Source organism: Lynx rufus, unplaced genomic scaffold (assembly GCF_022079265.1).
Source record: "Lynx rufus isolate CCGP_SWC_20201006 ecotype Redwood Valley unplaced genomic scaffold, mLynRuf1.p SCAF_4, whole genome shotgun sequence".
In the NCBI taxonomy this organism is placed as follows: Eukaryota; Metazoa; Chordata; class Mammalia; order Carnivora; family Felidae; genus Lynx; species Lynx rufus.
The window spans coordinates 52,419,272-52,435,654 of record NW_025814856.1 but is presented as its reverse complement, the minus strand read 5'-3'; the positions used below and the strand labels follow the sequence as shown (position 1 = coordinate 52,435,654).

General features: G+C 42.0%; 1 protein-coding gene across 1 annotated transcript in view; it reads right to left on the bottom strand.

Annotated features, from left to right (window-relative positions):
• The window catches only part of HRH1 (histamine receptor H1), a 79,511-nt gene that overhangs the window by 2,972 nt on the left and 60,156 nt on the right, over nucleotides 1–16,383 (bottom strand). The gene's annotated exons all lie outside the window — the stretch shown is intronic.

Sequence of the window (16,383 nt, the reverse complement as noted above, 5' to 3'; positions counted from 1 at the left end):
GAGATCGGTAGAGTCACTTGGTACCATCAAGTTGATCTAAATGGGGTTGTATGCTGTTGGGAGCAGTAGATACAGCCTATGGTCCAAATCCCCTTCCTTCCTTAGTCATTCATTTCTTCACTCATTCAATGACTATTTAGTGAATTCCTGGCATTGTTCTGGGTGTTGGGAATATAGCAGTGAACAAAACAAAAATCTCTGCCCCCATGGAGTTTACATTCTAGCGAAGGAGTTGGGCAAAAGCAATGCAAAGTTTGTGTAGGTCCCATGTGGCATGTGTTCTGGGAAGGCGGGCTGCATTATGACTGGTCTGAGCTGGATACGGCACTCTAGTTCCTCTTTGCCAGTGGCTGGTCTAGGATTGGGCACAAGACACAACTGTGGCCAAGAAAGTAGATGGGGAAGTCTCATGGCAAAGCCAGGGTTCTAGAAATTTCTTTCTCTCTGACAAATGATCAAAACAAAGAAAAGTTTTGCTTCTTGCCCCCTTCTCCCTATAGGAGGTGATGCTTGGGGCTTATGGCAGTCATCTTGGGGCCATCAGGGAAAACCAAGAAAACCACTGTGATGCCAACCCAGAGTCCTATTATCACTGAGCTGCTGAACTAACCCTGGAATCTTCTTCCTTCATACTGGTTATTAATGGGAAACAATGAAATGTCTTCTTTGCTTAAGTCACTGTTGGAGTTTTTACTTGCAGCCAAAAGCATCTCTAACTGATACGGGGGAGGTTACAAGGGTACCCAAAGCATGGAATAAATCTACACATCCCTTTAGACTAATGGTTCTCAAAAGGGAAGGGAGTTATGTTGTTTGATAAAGCATATTTTATCTTTTTTTTACTTATTTTGTTTTTATATTTGAAAAAAATTTCATTGTATAAACTGTGCAAAGTAATATGTAACAACACTTTCTTTGCTAGTAAGGCTACACTGAAAACACATTGTATACTGTTATTGATGATCCTTAATTGGGGTGGGAGGTGGAAGCAGGGAATTAAAACTTCTGGAAGAGGTTGTGAGATTTTGATATTCATCAAAAAGTAGTATGATTCTGAAGAAAATTTAGAAACCCTAATAGAGTGTAAATATCTCTCAGTAACTTAGCAAAAACAGACTACTGTAACATTAAGACAAAGCCAGACAAATTCTTGAGAAGAAAGCTAAATTTGTGTGATATTTTTAAAAATAAAAAGCAAGACCTTAAGGCATTTGATCCTTGTGGAAGGAACCCTTGAGTTACTTTGTTGGAAAAGCACCATCTGGGTAGCACCAATTTTGCCCCAGCTCTGCCACTAATACTCAGAGTGGTCTCTCAGCCTGCAATTTCTCACGGGTCAAATGTGAAAGATGGCACAGGTGATCGCTACAGGCTTTTTCCAAGTACCCTGTTTAGAGGCTTGCTTTGGGTACTTTTCTATATTCTCCTCCAGCTCTGAACTGCCCGCCAGAGCAACCCTCCACCTTCTTTGAATGTGCCTCTTCTGAACAGCATCATCTTCTATTGTGCCCCAGTCCTGCTCTCTGCTCCTGTCACTCTCTGCTGTCAGCCTGAGAGCCTTCCCCACTCAACCCCGTCCACCCCAGCCATCAGCTCTGTGAGGATAATAACCCCCAAATCCACCGCATCAGCCTGTACCTTTCTCCACTTCTACATCCCAGACCCAGGACCTTGCAGTTTCACCTTCAGTTCTGCCCAAGTTCACACCCCCTGGAATAGTCCGCAGCCACCTCAAGGAGGAAAGAGGCTAAGGAAGTTCATCTCAGATTTTCAGTTTTGATTGGGAGGAAGCAGGAAGCTGTTCCCTAAAACATTCCCACAGCTTGGTATTCTCAAGGTAGCTCCAACCACCCTCTGTTACAGAGATGTTTCTCTTTTCTCCTTGTTACCTTGAGGAAAGTTCTCTCTTATTTCTCTCTCTGCCTCATTGCACACAGAGGGGAACCAAGAATTTCTTTTCACTATGTGTACACTATTTGTCATTCAATAATTGTATTTGACAGAAATTGATTTGTTTTTATATAAAAATCATTACTTTTTACCTTTTGACTAAAAAAGGAAAAAAAAATTTTGAGAGAGAGAGAGAGAGAAAGAGAGAGAGCAGGGAAGGAACAGAGGAAGAGGGAGAGAGAATCCCAAGAAGGCTCCATGTTCAGCATGGACTCTAATGTGGGGCTCGATCCCACAACCCTGGGACCATGACCTAAGCCAAAATCAAAAGTCTGCCACTTAACTGATGGAGCCACCCAGGCACCCTGAAAAGAAATTAGTGTTGCATATTAAGTGTTTAGGGGTGAAATCTACTGAGGTCTGCAGCTTACTTTGAAATGAATCAAAAAAACAAGTTGGATGGATAGCTGGTTAGAAGAACGGATAAATGAACAGACATATAATCAAGCAAAAAGAGCAAAATGTTAATGTGTAACCTAGGTGGTAGATATATAGGTGTTCACTGTACATTGCTTCCAACTTTTCTATCAATATTTTGAGTGAGAAAATGTTGGGGAAAATTAATATCACATATGTATTTATATAAATAATATATGTAAATATATAAATATATATATATAAATTTACACACATAAATTAATATCACATATATATTTATATAAATAATATATATAAATATATATAAATTTATATATATATATTTATCTTCCTATCTCTGTAAGCACAGTTCTTTATCACATATATATATATCACAGTTCTATATCGCATATATAAAAATATATATAAATTTATATATATATAAATTTACACACATATAAATTAATATCACATAAATATATTTATATAAATTTACACACATAAAATTAATATCACATATATATTTATATAAATAATATATATAAATATATATAAATTTATATATATTTATCTTCCTATCTCTGTAAGCACAGTTCTTTATCACATGTTCTCCTTTGTAGCTTGGACATGTTATTTAGCTTAGACATAAAAGCCAAAGATAAATGCATATTTGGTAAAGGGATGAGTCAGTGAGTGAGGGGCAGGGTGCTACGAATCATTCAACAGATATCTACTGGTGAAAAGTTCCTTTCGGCTCAGTGATCTGCTTCAGAAGTAAGAAAATCCACTTTGTTCTCTGAAACCATGGAATTGAGCAGGATTCCTGGAAAGGCAAATGGAGCACCCACCTGCTGAATACATACCTATCTTGGCACCTGCCTCCCCTGAAGAATGCGGGGTGGGGGTGAGGGTGTCAGGGAAAGAGGAGGAAGCCTGAGGGAAGCCTAAAAAGTGGGTCCCACAGGGTGGGCACCCAGAGGGTAGAAGGAGCAGCCACATCAACAATGACCTCCTGTCTCACTCAGGGCTGGCTATGTAATTTTCAGGGCCCAGGGCAAAATTAAAAATTAAAAAATTATTAAGAACTTCAAGATGGCAACAGCAGAACATGAAACCGAGATGGGGGCCCTCCTGAGCACAGGGCCTGTGTGGCTGCCTGGGTCACAGGCTCGTATGCCATTCCTGGTCTCCATTCCTCTTACCCAATCCCTGAACATGCCCTACTCGGTGAGATAACTAACGTAAGGTGCTTTCCCTTCCCTCGGACATCTGCATTTTGAAAAACTGATGGTTGAATGGTTTTCTCTCTATAAATGCCAAAGGGACATCAGGCTGAGAGCGGGAAGTATCCGGGGACGTGGATCCTCATTGCACCTAATGCTACACAGGAGGCCATCCATGCTCCCTTCAGGCTGCCCAGACCCCATCGGGCTCTGAGATGCCCCTCTCTGGGATCAAGGCCAAGCCTACAGAGATGGTGCAGGCTAGAGGGTGTGCTCTGGGGGACAGGGAATAGAGGCTGGAGGAGGCACTGTGGACAGGGCAATTGGGGGAGAAAGGTGGGCACCTGTAGCTTCCTTATAGCACTATGTCCCTAAAGAAGCGGGTGATGGAAGGAGAAAGTTCTCACCCGGGCTCTGCCACTTGATGGGCTGTGCAGAGCTTGGGTCAACAGCCACGTCTCCAATTACCTTCCCTGTAAAGTAGGGAAAGCATCATTACCTCCCTGGGCTGTTGGGAGGGTCATTGAGACAGTGGGGTGGGAAAGCTCTGACAATTCCCAGGTGATGAGGACTGGGGGATCAGCAGAAATGAATCCCTTCTCTCTAAGAGGCTTGTGTGCACGAGCAAGCCATTAATTTTGAATTAAGGGAATGGCTCCATTCCAAAACCATTAGCTGCAGTGGGACTTTCTCCAGAAAGATTACAAACAGTGTAATCTAATCAGGCCCATGTGCCAGCAAATAAACAAAGGTAGTCAACGTTCCTTCCACATCCTGGGAATGTTGACGAGAGCAGCTACGATGGTAAGGAGCCAAGCTCTGGGCTTTTCAGATATCAGTTATTAAATGCCTGCCACAAGTACATAGGGAGGGCATGTGATGATCACCAAGGTAGACACGAGGAAACAGCTCAGGCTCAGAGAGGCAAGGCAACCTACTCAGGGTCACACAGCTAGGAAGAGACTGGCGATGTCAAGATTCAAACCTTAGTCATTTCTCAACCTTTGTCCTGTTGACATTTTGAGCTGGATAATTCTTTGCTGTGAAGGACTGTCCTGTGCGTTGTTGGATGTTTAGCAGCATCCCTGGCCTCTACTCACTAGATGCCAGTAGCACCCTCTCATCCATTCCCAGTCATGACAGACCAAAATATCTCTAGACATTGCCAGATATCCATTGGGAGGCAAAATGGTCCTTAGTTGAGAACTAACTGAAGAATAAGCACCTCGAACTGCCAAAGAATACAGCTCTCCGCTGAAAGCAATGCAATGAATTGCCTTGATATAGTAAGCCCCCCATCATGGGAGATATGCAAGAAGAGGTGTCCTGGACCTCACTCCAAATCAGAAATACTCCTTTCTCAGTGGCAACTATTTACCTAAGTAGAACTTGCAGATATTGGTTTTAGATAAAAAGAGACCAATAGGTAGGCATCTCTGCTAATGGGAAGGGAAGGCAAGAGGAATTGGTGGGTTTGGAGAGATGCTAGACATTAAATGAGGCTCCCAGTGGCCTCACCTTCCCACTTTTCTAGCCATTTCATCAATGCTGATTCACAGAAGGCATGGAGCTCACTTGGATGGAAGAATTGGCCAGTGGTTAAGAACCTGAACTTTGTAAACCAGCTAATCTCTGCTCTAATCTTGTTTCTGCTCTAATTAGCTGGGCCAGATATTTCACTGCACCAAGTCTCCATTTTCCTCATCTCTAAAATAGGGTGGAAGCACCTAGTACAGTGCCTGACATATAGGACATACTCAACTAATAGTAGCTGTTGTGTTTTCTTCCATTTCTGGGTAACACAATGATCCCAGAGCTGGCCCAGTCTGACTCAGAGGAATCATCTTTGACCTTGTTTTTCACTGTGGCAAAACCTGTCAATGGTCTTCCATAATTATTTCTCCTCTATTTAGTAACAGACTTCTATTTTTTAGCTGAATACACAGCTGCCTGGAGTACAGACTACATTTTCCAGACTCCTTTGTATCTAGGTATGGTCACGTGACTAAGTTCCGATGAAATGGAAACAGAAGTGTAGTTTCCAATTTACAAAAAGCAGCCCTAGGGGCGCCTGGGTGGCGCAGTCAGTTAAGCGTCCGACTTCAGCCAGGTCACGATCTCGCGGTCCGTGAGTTCGAGCCCCGCGTCGGGCTCTGGGCTGATGGCTCAGAGCCTGGAGCCTGTTTCCGATTCTGTGTCTCCCTCTCTCTCTGCCCCTCCCCCGTTCATGCTCTGTCTCTCTCTCTGTCCCAAAAATAAATAAACGTTGAAAAAAAAATTTTTTTAAATAAAAATAAAAAAAAAAAAGCAGCCCTAAAGGGAGGATGTATTCTTTTCTTTGGCCCTTCATTCTTCCAGCTGGCCAGAATGTTGATAGGATGAACAGGGCTTAAGCAGCCTTGTTGGGACCATGAGGAAGAATCAAAAAACGAGAACATTGAAGCAGCAATTTGGATGGAGCTGAGGTCTCTGATGACTATAAGAGCTGCCAAATAAGTCAGGGCTCTCCACTTCTGGGTAGCATAGGTTTTCTATCACACACAGCCAAACTGAATCTTAACTGATACACTACCCCTGACTTCAAGGAGTTCGTCAATTAACGTGAGAATAAAGACAAAAGATAAATGAACAGTATCAAAAATTTAAAAAAAATTTTTGAAACATTAAAAATTCTAGAATGTAACTGGGACAAAAATGATGACTAAGGTAAGATCAAAGCAGCTGACAGGACAGAGGAAGGAGAAACAGCCACTCTCAAGGTGGAGTATGGATGCCAAGAAGAACACTGGAGAAGGAGTGTTCTGTGAGCTGGGCTTTGAAGGATGAGTAGAAGTTCTCCAGGAGGAAGGCAGAAGAATTTAAGGATGAAGAGAAGAAAGAATGAAAGTACAGAGCTGAGTTCGAGGAATTGGGAGGGAATTGCTGGAATGGCGAGTCTTTACATCTCTATGCCTTTGCTTGTGCTGTTTCCCCCCTCTGGGGCACCATTTGCCTTAAAGCACCCCCTTTGGTGTCCCCACATCGCTTCTAACACTTCCCTTTACATCACCTAGCTTACTATTCTTTCTTTAGCTGATTCTCCCTAACTAAACAGGGAGCATGTCTAGAACATGGAAAGCGTCCACTATTTCTGTTTCTAAAGTGAGACACCGGTCACCATCAAGGGTATGCCTCATCCTTCATGGCGGGGGCAACACCTTTTCACTCACTGCCATTCTCCCATGCTGGCACCAGGCCGGCACATAACAGATCTCAAAAGAAGTTTGTTGGATGGACTCTGGAAAACCACATGGATAAGAGCCAGCAAGAGACACAGGAAGGAGGATCTAACTACAGAAGACATGGGCATATTTTTCATGAGGATGTCTAGACCAACACAAATTTGAGGTAAGATTTATGCTAATTGATGAATATTGATACCTTTCATGTAACTTTTCTACTTTTTGCTGGAAACTTTTTTTTTTAAATGTTTTTATTTATTTTTGAAGGAGAGAGAGAGAGAAAGAGACAGAGCATGAGCTGGGGAGGAGCAGAGACAGAGGGAGACACAGATTCCAAAGCAGGTCCAGGCTCTGAGCTGCCAGTACAGAGCCTGATGCGGGCTCAAACTCATGAACTGTGAGATCACGACCTGAGCTGAAGCTGGACACTCAACCGGCTGAGCCACCCAGGCGCCCCTGGAAACTTTATTATTAGAAATTTCTCTCATGCTAATCCAAAAGATGAGTACAGATTCACACACAAGGATGCTTACTGCAACATCATTTATGATAGCCAGTATGAGGAAATAAGTCTAACATTTGGAAATGAAATACATTATGGGATAGCTACAGAATAGAATACCATGCGGTCATTGATAATCACATTTATGGAGCACCATTAGTTATACGGAAAAATGCTTATAATGAAATTAAATTTATAACAGATGTTGTTTGTGCAGGATGATTCTATTATCAGGTTTAGAATGAGGGTGAGTCTCTATTACGTTATGTTAACAATGGTTTCCTCTGGGTGGGAGGTGATGTTGATTATTCCTGGCATTTCCCCAGATATCAACAATGAGAGCATCTTAGTTTTGTAACAGGGAAAAAAGCAGGAGCGAACTGCATTTATTTTTCAAAACAAAATAAAATAGAGGTATTCCACTGGAAAAAAAATGTTTTCAAAGGAAACTCTTCCACATTCTTAACACAGCTTTTATTTTCTTTAGTGAAAAGTGAGAGTTTGGGATTCCTTTCTTGATGGATTCTAAAGTGCCTCACCCACCACTGCCCATTCCCAACTGTTCTACTCGCTGGGAACCCTTGGCGCTGGATGCTTATTTTAGTCAAGTAAGTCTGAATATTAATTTATTTGCTCTAATTACACAAGAGAGGTGCCATGCATGAAGTACCCCAAGTGCAGCAGATTCTCATCGAATCTGGCCAAGGCATAATTTCCATAAAACACCCAGACTTGGGTGTCAATGCTACTGACACATGGTGCAGAAAGCAGACTGCAAATAGCAAAATCCTGTTATGAACTCAGTGCTGCAGGAACATGTCTGACTTCGAATCGAGGGCAGTGCTGGGTTAAGTTAGTCTCTGGGTAAGATGCAAGAGGCAGATGAGAGCACCCCTGAAGAGTTTTCTGGGGGTGCAGGCACATATTCAAATGTCTCACAGAGTCAGGGAGGGAAAGTTAATAAGAATGGGGGACTAGGGGCACCTGGGTGGCTCAGTCGGTTAAGCGTCTGACTTCAGCTCAGGTCATGATCTCACGGTCTGTGAGTTCGAGCCCCACGTCGGACTCTGTCCTGAGAGCTCAGAGCCTGGAGCCTACTTCTGATTGTGTCTCCCTCTCTCTCTGCCCCTTCCCTGTTTGCTCTCAGTCAGTCTCTCTCTCTCTCTCTCTCTCAAAAATAATAAACAATAAAAAATTAAAAAAAATAAGAACAGGGGACTGTGTGTGGAGCAAGAGGGAGTGGCGGGGACTGGGGCACCCTGGAGGGTATATTCTTTGCTCAGATGCCACCAACTGCTGTAGACCCAGATCTGCCTATTTTTAAAATGAAGCATAAAAGCTGGATTTGTACACAAAATCTTTTAGTTTTAAAATGCCAACTATTCAATTGTTTTATTTGTTTTCTTGAGCACTTGAATGCAGGTCAAGCAAAAACAAATTCTGAGGGCATGACCTGTGTGAGCCCCGAGCTGGAAATGTCAAGCTAGTTCATAGGGAATCCGGAATGCCAAATATAAGATAATGACCCTAGAAATGACCCTGGAATAGACTCCTTGTGGGGGTATTTGCCCAGCTCACCAGCTTCCTTCTCTGAGGACCATCATCCACCTAGGGGTGGGCCCCTGGCAGGGTAAATATGATCCTTAGACATGTGTTTGGACTAGGGGATGTCCTCTGACCCAGAAGGGCCAAGTCCCATTCTCTCTTCCGGAAAACTGGGACTGGGGTTGTACAGCCAAGAGAGTCTGTTGGTCTCATGAACTGAAGTGACAAGAAAGTGGGGGCCACGGCTGCCACTGAGGAGTGGTGTTGCTCATCTGCAGGCATGCTGAAGTAGAGGAAGGGAGAGAAGAAGGCAGGGGACAAATGAAATGGCTCCAGTGCTGCAATAACTGACCTCTCCATGCACAATAATGAATCTAGACCTTTCCCTCACACCACACACAAAAACTAACTCACACTGACATTAGTCCTAAATGTAACAGCTAAACCTCTTAAAACTATCAGAAGAAATCATAAGAGAAAAGCTTCGAGACCTAGAGTTAGCCGAAGATTTCTTAGATACAACACCAGAGGTACAACCCATACAGAGAAAAATTGCTAAGTTAGACTTCATCAAAATTTAAAACTCTTATGTTTCAAAAGGCACCACTAAGAAAGGAAAAAGCTACAGAATGGGAGAAAATATTTGTACATCATATATCTGATAGATTGTATGTCTGATGTATCCAGAATATTTGGAGAATTCTTCCAACTCAATAAGACAAATAACCCAATTTAAAAATGGGCAAAGGATGTGAATAGACAGTTCACCAAAGAAGGTACAGGAGTGGTTCAGAAGCTTGTGGAAAGATGCTCCACACCACTGGTCATCAGGGAAATGCAAATCAAAATCACAATGAGACACCACTTCACGTCTACTGGATGACTATACTTTTAAAAGACAGATAATAATGACAAGACTGTGGAGAAATTAGGATCCTCATATACTGCTGGTGGGAATGTAAAATGGTGCATCCACTGTGGAAAAGTCTGGTAGTTTCTCAAACAGTTAAACATAGTTATCATAATAACCAGTGGTTCCACACCGAGATATCTACTCGAGAGATCCACACACAGATTTGCATGTGACTATTTCTAACATTATTAATAATAGCCGAAAAGTAGAAACAACCCAGATTTTCATCAACTGGTGAATGGATAATCAAAAGACGGTATAGCCATGCAATGGAATGTTAGTTGTCAATTAAAAAAAAAAAAAAAACCCAAGTACGGACGCATGCTATAGCAAGGATAAATTGCAAAACCAAAATGCTAACTCCTAAAGAAGGTAGACACAAAAGGCAACACACTGTATGATTCCACTCATGTAAAAAGTCCACAATAGGATATCCATAGAGACAGAAAGTAGATTAGTGGTTGCCTGAAACTAGAGGTGGAAACAGGAAGGAATCTTTGAGAGTCATGGCAATGCCCTAAAATTGAATTCTGATGATGATTGTATAACTCTGGAAATTTACTAACAATAATTGAATTGTATGATTTACTTAGAATGGGTGAAATTCATAGTATGTAAATTATATCTCAAAAAAGTTGATTAAAAAAAATTCAGTAGTTCAAGCAAGGGGCTGTCTAGGTTTCCATATCTCTGTCTGTTTTAAAAACCTATCTTCATACACTAGTATTGCTCCCTGAAAATACCTACCAGGCACTAGGATTTTTTTTTAAAGGGGAGTAAAGAATGTTAGGCAAATAAGGATGAAACTAAGGTGGATCCTAACGGACCACTAGAGTTGGGCCACGGTTTTGACTCTGAGCTTCCCAGGAGCCAGAACAAAGAAGAAAACAGGATCAATTACAAGATTCTAGTGTCGTTTGCACGAAAGCAAAATAGTTGCTTAACAGAAAGCTTTAGCTGGAACTGAGTTTTAGATAAAATAAATCTCGTGGTTTCTTGTGGAAGGGGCACAATGTTACACATAACTTCTTAATCCTTAGAAGTGGACTGGACGTGACTGAGCGACATCACCCGTCTCCTCCTGTGCCTCTGTGATCTTCTCTCATTGATAACTTGGCTTAAGACTTTGGGAGGTTGGACTTGTTTGTCTCTGCTTCCCATGCCCTACCCCTGGTGGGACAGGCTGGGACACTGAAATGAGGCCAGGGATGGGACAATGAAGGATGATTACCACTAAATGGTAAACAGAAGGAGTATAAAAATCTCAGCTCCATTCTCTCTTACTCTCTGGCCTTGAAAAGCAATGAACAAAAAGAAAAGTAAGATTTCAAAGGCTTCCTACATACCAGCATTGGGCTAGGAGGGTTTCCATGTTGCTTCACTGAATCCTCACACTGACTTTATGATAAAGGGATCATTTTTTTTCTTCCATTTTAATGGTGTGGAAACAGAGATTTCTGGAGTTTATGGGGCTTGGTGTCCTGCACTAAGGTCCAAAAATGACTGAAGACCAAGTTCGCTAAAGGCCCAGGTGATACCCACCTTCTAGGATATTTGAGTGGGCTTCAGACCTCCTGCTCTAGCTCACTCACCTTTTCACCCTAGTAAGAAAGAGAGAAGTGAATAGACACTTTAAGTAAAGATTTCATGGAATTGGAACTATGAACATCTGTGCTAACATTAGACAAAGACACTGCACACACCACCGGGCCCAGCATACACACATGTATCATTTCAGGACATGATGAATAATGTTTTATTTTTGTTCCAAATCCCTGGAGATTAAGCCTTGAGAAAGGCACTTTCGATGATCAAAGTTATCCAGTCTGTTCTCTTCTTGAGAGAGAGAAAAAAAGAAGTATTTATGATATTGAGGTAAATAAAAGAGCTGGCGGAAGAGAAAGGAGAAGTAGATGAGATGTTTATAAGAGAGTGCTCCTAGGTAATTGGGAGTTTCTTTAATGTCTGTCTCCTTCAGTCAAGTGACCTCACTGCAGCAGTCATCCCAGGACCACACCTGGGGCTCCTCAGCGCCACCTGCTGGCCAAGCCCCCTACTGGTGCTGGGGCCAGGCTTGTGTCTAGCTAGACTGAGGTATGTGTGTATGGGGGCATTGGTGAGAGTGAACCATTCTGGCTGCTCGTTCCATTCTCATATGCATTCATTTATTCATCCATCCACCCACCCATCCACCTACGCACCCATCCATCCTCCCTTCCTTCCACCGATCCATCCATCCAAAAAATCCTTATTGAGGCATCAGGTACAGAAGTTATTACAGGTAAAGAATAGACACAACCCCAGCCCTCATGAAGCTTATGGCCTATATCAGTGGTTCTCAACCCTGGGTACCTGGAGGCTTCTTAAAACATACTGACACATCTGGTTCAGGGGGGATTGAGTACAGGTACTTTTCCCTATTTTTCCGCCAAATACAATGAAAAACCCTGAACATTATACTTAAAACAAACATAAGACAAGTCTAAAAGGTGGAGAGGCAAAGGCAGACCAGTTAGGAATCCCAAGACCCAAAGAATGACACAGTGATGAGTTCCCTGGGCTCTTGTTTGGCCCTATATATCTGAGACTTCGAGCTAAAAAGACAGGAAAGGGGCAGCCTAGCAAAATAGAAAACTTCTAGATGAAAACTGCTCTATTTGCAGCCAAACACCACAGAAAACACCAGAGCCGCGTTCCCATCCTGGCTAGCAGAGGCTGGGTGGAGCCAAGATGTCCCCCCTTGCCAGGCTACAAAGTAACCTGACCTTCCTGCTGGAGTGGTGGTCCTACAGTCCCTCGGAGGGACTTTCATCCTCCTCAGGCAGAGACAGGCCCTGTACCCCATCCCTCCAGAGTCAGTGGAGGCCACATGCGGAACAGTAAGGAGGCACCTCTACCCCTCCCAGCCAGGGAGTTATTCCTGGAGGCCTGGTGGGGAGCCAGAACTTCCCCTGCCTCAAAAGTAATGAAGAACCCTCCCTCTTCAGATGTCACAGAAGCTGAGCAGGGAACCTGGACTTCTACCCCCACCTGGAAGTAATGAGGCAGTACACCCTCCTCCCACTGCCCCCTGCTTCCCCTGCCAAAGAGGTGTCTCATAAAACAGAAAACTTAATATGATCCAGAGTCTCAAATGCACCCCTAAAATGCATGCATTTTAGTTGAAAATCATTTCTCATATGGAAAACTGGGAAGAGTTCATATCGAATTTTTTTTTAAAGCAATCATGATACCACTGCCAAGATGACAGGGATGCTAGGATGAGCCGACAAACATTTTAAAGTAACCATCATAAAAATGCTTCAATGTGCAAATGGGACCATGCTTGCAACACATGAAAAAATAGAAAATCTTGGCAAAGAAACAGAAGAAGAAGGAAAAAAAAGAACCAAAGGGAAATTTTAGAACTGAAAAATCTGGTAACTGAAATAAAAACTCAATGGTTGGGCTCAACATCAGGATGGAGGGAACAGAGGAAAGAATCAGTAATTGAAAGACATAGAAACGACCCAATCTGAACATCAGAAGGAAAACAGTCTAGAAGAAAAAAAAAAAAAAAAAAGAACAGAGCCCCAGGGATCTGTGGGACTGTATAACAAAAGACCTAACATTCATGTAGTCATAGTCCTGGAAGTTGACAAGAAAAAGAGTGGGGATGAAAAGGTACCTGAAGAAATAGTGGCTGAAAACTCCCTACATTTGGTAAGAGACATAAACCTACAGAATCAAGAAGCTGGGTCAACCTCAAACAGGATAACCCTCTCTCAAAACCCACACCAGGACACACAGTTATTAAACTTTGGAAAACTAAAGGAAAAAGTCTTAAAAGCAGCCAGAGAAAAACACCTTACCATGAGAAAGACAGTAGATTTCTCACCAGAAAATATGGAGATGCAAAGGAAGTGATACAATATTTTCAGATGCCAAAGGAAAAGAAATGTCAACTCAGAATCTCACGCTCGGCGACAATACCCTTACGGAATGACAGGAAATCAATACATTTCCAAAAGAAGAACTTGTATGATAAAAACTACAGAATGCTGATGAAAGAAATAAAGTATCTAAATAAATGGGGAGATACGCAGTGCTCACGAATTAGAAGATTCAGCATAGTAAATGTGTCAACTCTCCCTAAATCAATGTACAGATTTAATGGCATTCCTATCCAAATCTCAGCAAGATGCCTTGTAGATATAGAGGAGACCATTCTAAAATTTATAGGGAAAGACAAAGGAACTGGAATAGGTAAAATTATTTTTTAAAAGAAGAATAAAATGGGAGCAATCAGACTACCTGATTTTAAGACGGATTATATAGCTACAATAATCAAGACCATAGCATTGGTGGAGGGGTGGACACAGACCAATGGAACAGAATAGAGAACCAAGAAACACACCTGCACAAATATGCCCAGGAGATTTTTGACACAGGTGCAAAATCAATTTACCTGGAGAAAAGGTGTGTTCAACAGATGGAGTTAGACCAGTTGGATATCCATAGGCAAAAAAGAAAATGGACCCTCACTCGTAACCTCATACTTCATAAGAAAATGAACCCAAAGTGGTTCACAGACTTAAATGTAAAACATGAAACCATAAACCTTTTAGAAAAATTTATTAGAGGAAATCTTCAAGGTCCAGGGCTAAGCAAAGAGTTCTTAGACTTGACACCAAAAGCGTGACCCATAAAGAGAAAAACTGATGAACTGGATGGATCTCTCCTTCTGTGATTTACCTACTCCCATTATAATCTTTGCTGCATCAATGTGTTTTTTGTACCATCATTTACTTGATGTATATTTTTAACAGATCCACTTTTTTTTTAAAGCTCAAGTTTATTTTACTACCATATATGAAAAGCCAGTCTTCTGGTTTTTTGGTTTTTTTTCTTGCCATTTACCAGAAGCTTTATATTAAAATAAATAGGATGACAACAAAACAATGTGATTAAATTCTAGCCAGATATTTTGAGGAAGGTTCTTCATTAAAAAAAAAAGATGAATACTTGCAATATAAGTATTAAAGATCTACCTGCACTAAATTGAGACTCTCCTGCAAGTAATCAGAAGAAATGAAAACCAACGTGACTCAATATTAATCAACGCCGTGACGGTGCGCAATTTATAGTCACTTCAGGTACCACCTAAAATGTGGCAAGCACTGTTTTAAATCTCATCACACCATCATTACGCTCCTAAATGCCTTTAAGGAAAAGTCCAAATTCTTTAGGCTGCTGGCATGATGTTGTATACTTCAATAATAATGAAACCACTGTCCCCAGACACCCCAAATTCTTTCAGCCTTCAAGCTCTACACATGTTATTCCCTCCTTGTGGAAGAGGATGTACCTTCAGAATGGGGACCTCATTTTCGTACACCATTCTCTCCTTCGGGGCCTACCTCAGAGCCTGCCTGCAACAACCAGGTGAGGAGGATGAAAAGGAGAAAGAGAGGGATGGAAAGGTCGTTAAAGAAGATGGGAAGAAAAGAACAGAAGGGAGGAAGACAGGAAGGAAGAAAAGGATGGAGGAAGGAAGGAAGATGATGAACTTCTCTTTTCAAAGTTTGTTTGTTTGTTTACGTAATCTCTACACCCAGTGTGGGGCTTGAACCCATGACCCTGAGATCGAGAGTCACATTCTCTTCTGACTGAGTCAGCCAGGCACCCCTGAACTTCTATTTATCATACAAAACTCATGTTAAAATTTCCTTCCTCTTTGAAGCTTTCCTATATCCTTTAGCCACATGTAAACATTTCTTCCTGCGGATTCCCACAGTATTGTTTCCTTATCTCCATTAAGGCATTTAATGTTCTGTATTCTAATGGATGGACGGATGGATGGATGGATGAGTGAGAGAGTGAGTGAATGAATGAATGAATGAATGAATGAATGAATTAATTCAGGTATCCTTCGCTTAGACTTTGATCCTTATAAGGGCAGGGACAATATGATATTCACCTATTATTCCAGTACCTAGCCCATAGGTTCTTAACTGTGGCTGCATACTGGAATCCCACAGGGAGACTTAACAAACCAAAAACCACTAATGTCTGGTTCCCACCCTCACAAATGATTCTAATTTTGATTGGCGTGTGGTCTGAGTATCAGTATTTTTGAAAACTCTTCAGATGCAGCCAAGACTATGAACCATTGCCTAAACCAAAGCTGAATGGCAGGAGGAGCTGAGTAAATGATGAATGAGTGAATGGATGAATTCTTTTTAACACATCACAATCCTGACCTAATGTGACCATTTTCAGGGCTTCTTGTTATGCTAATTCATTAATATATTCAGGAACTATTAATTAAGCAATGATGCGGTACCAGGTGTTATGCTAGGCCAAGCTGCTGGAGATGGAAACATGAGTAAGGCTCCCACTTCTCCCCCTGTTACAATGTGCCTTTGGGAAGGCTGGGGCTGTGTCCTTGTTCATCCAAGAACTTTCTGTCCTGCTGGTTAATTGGTCAGTACCAACAGCAATCATCTCCCCAGTGACTGACTGCAAACCTTACATGTGGCTGCTTTCTTCTGCAAATGTAAGGACAGACTCTATAAATTCCCAGAGAGAAACTTCCTGGAGGGTATGTGTGAGTCAACAGAGCAAAAAGAAAGTGGTCCTGTCTAGATGTCTCCAAGCACTGCAGAAGTGACAGGCGAGTCTCTCAGGTGA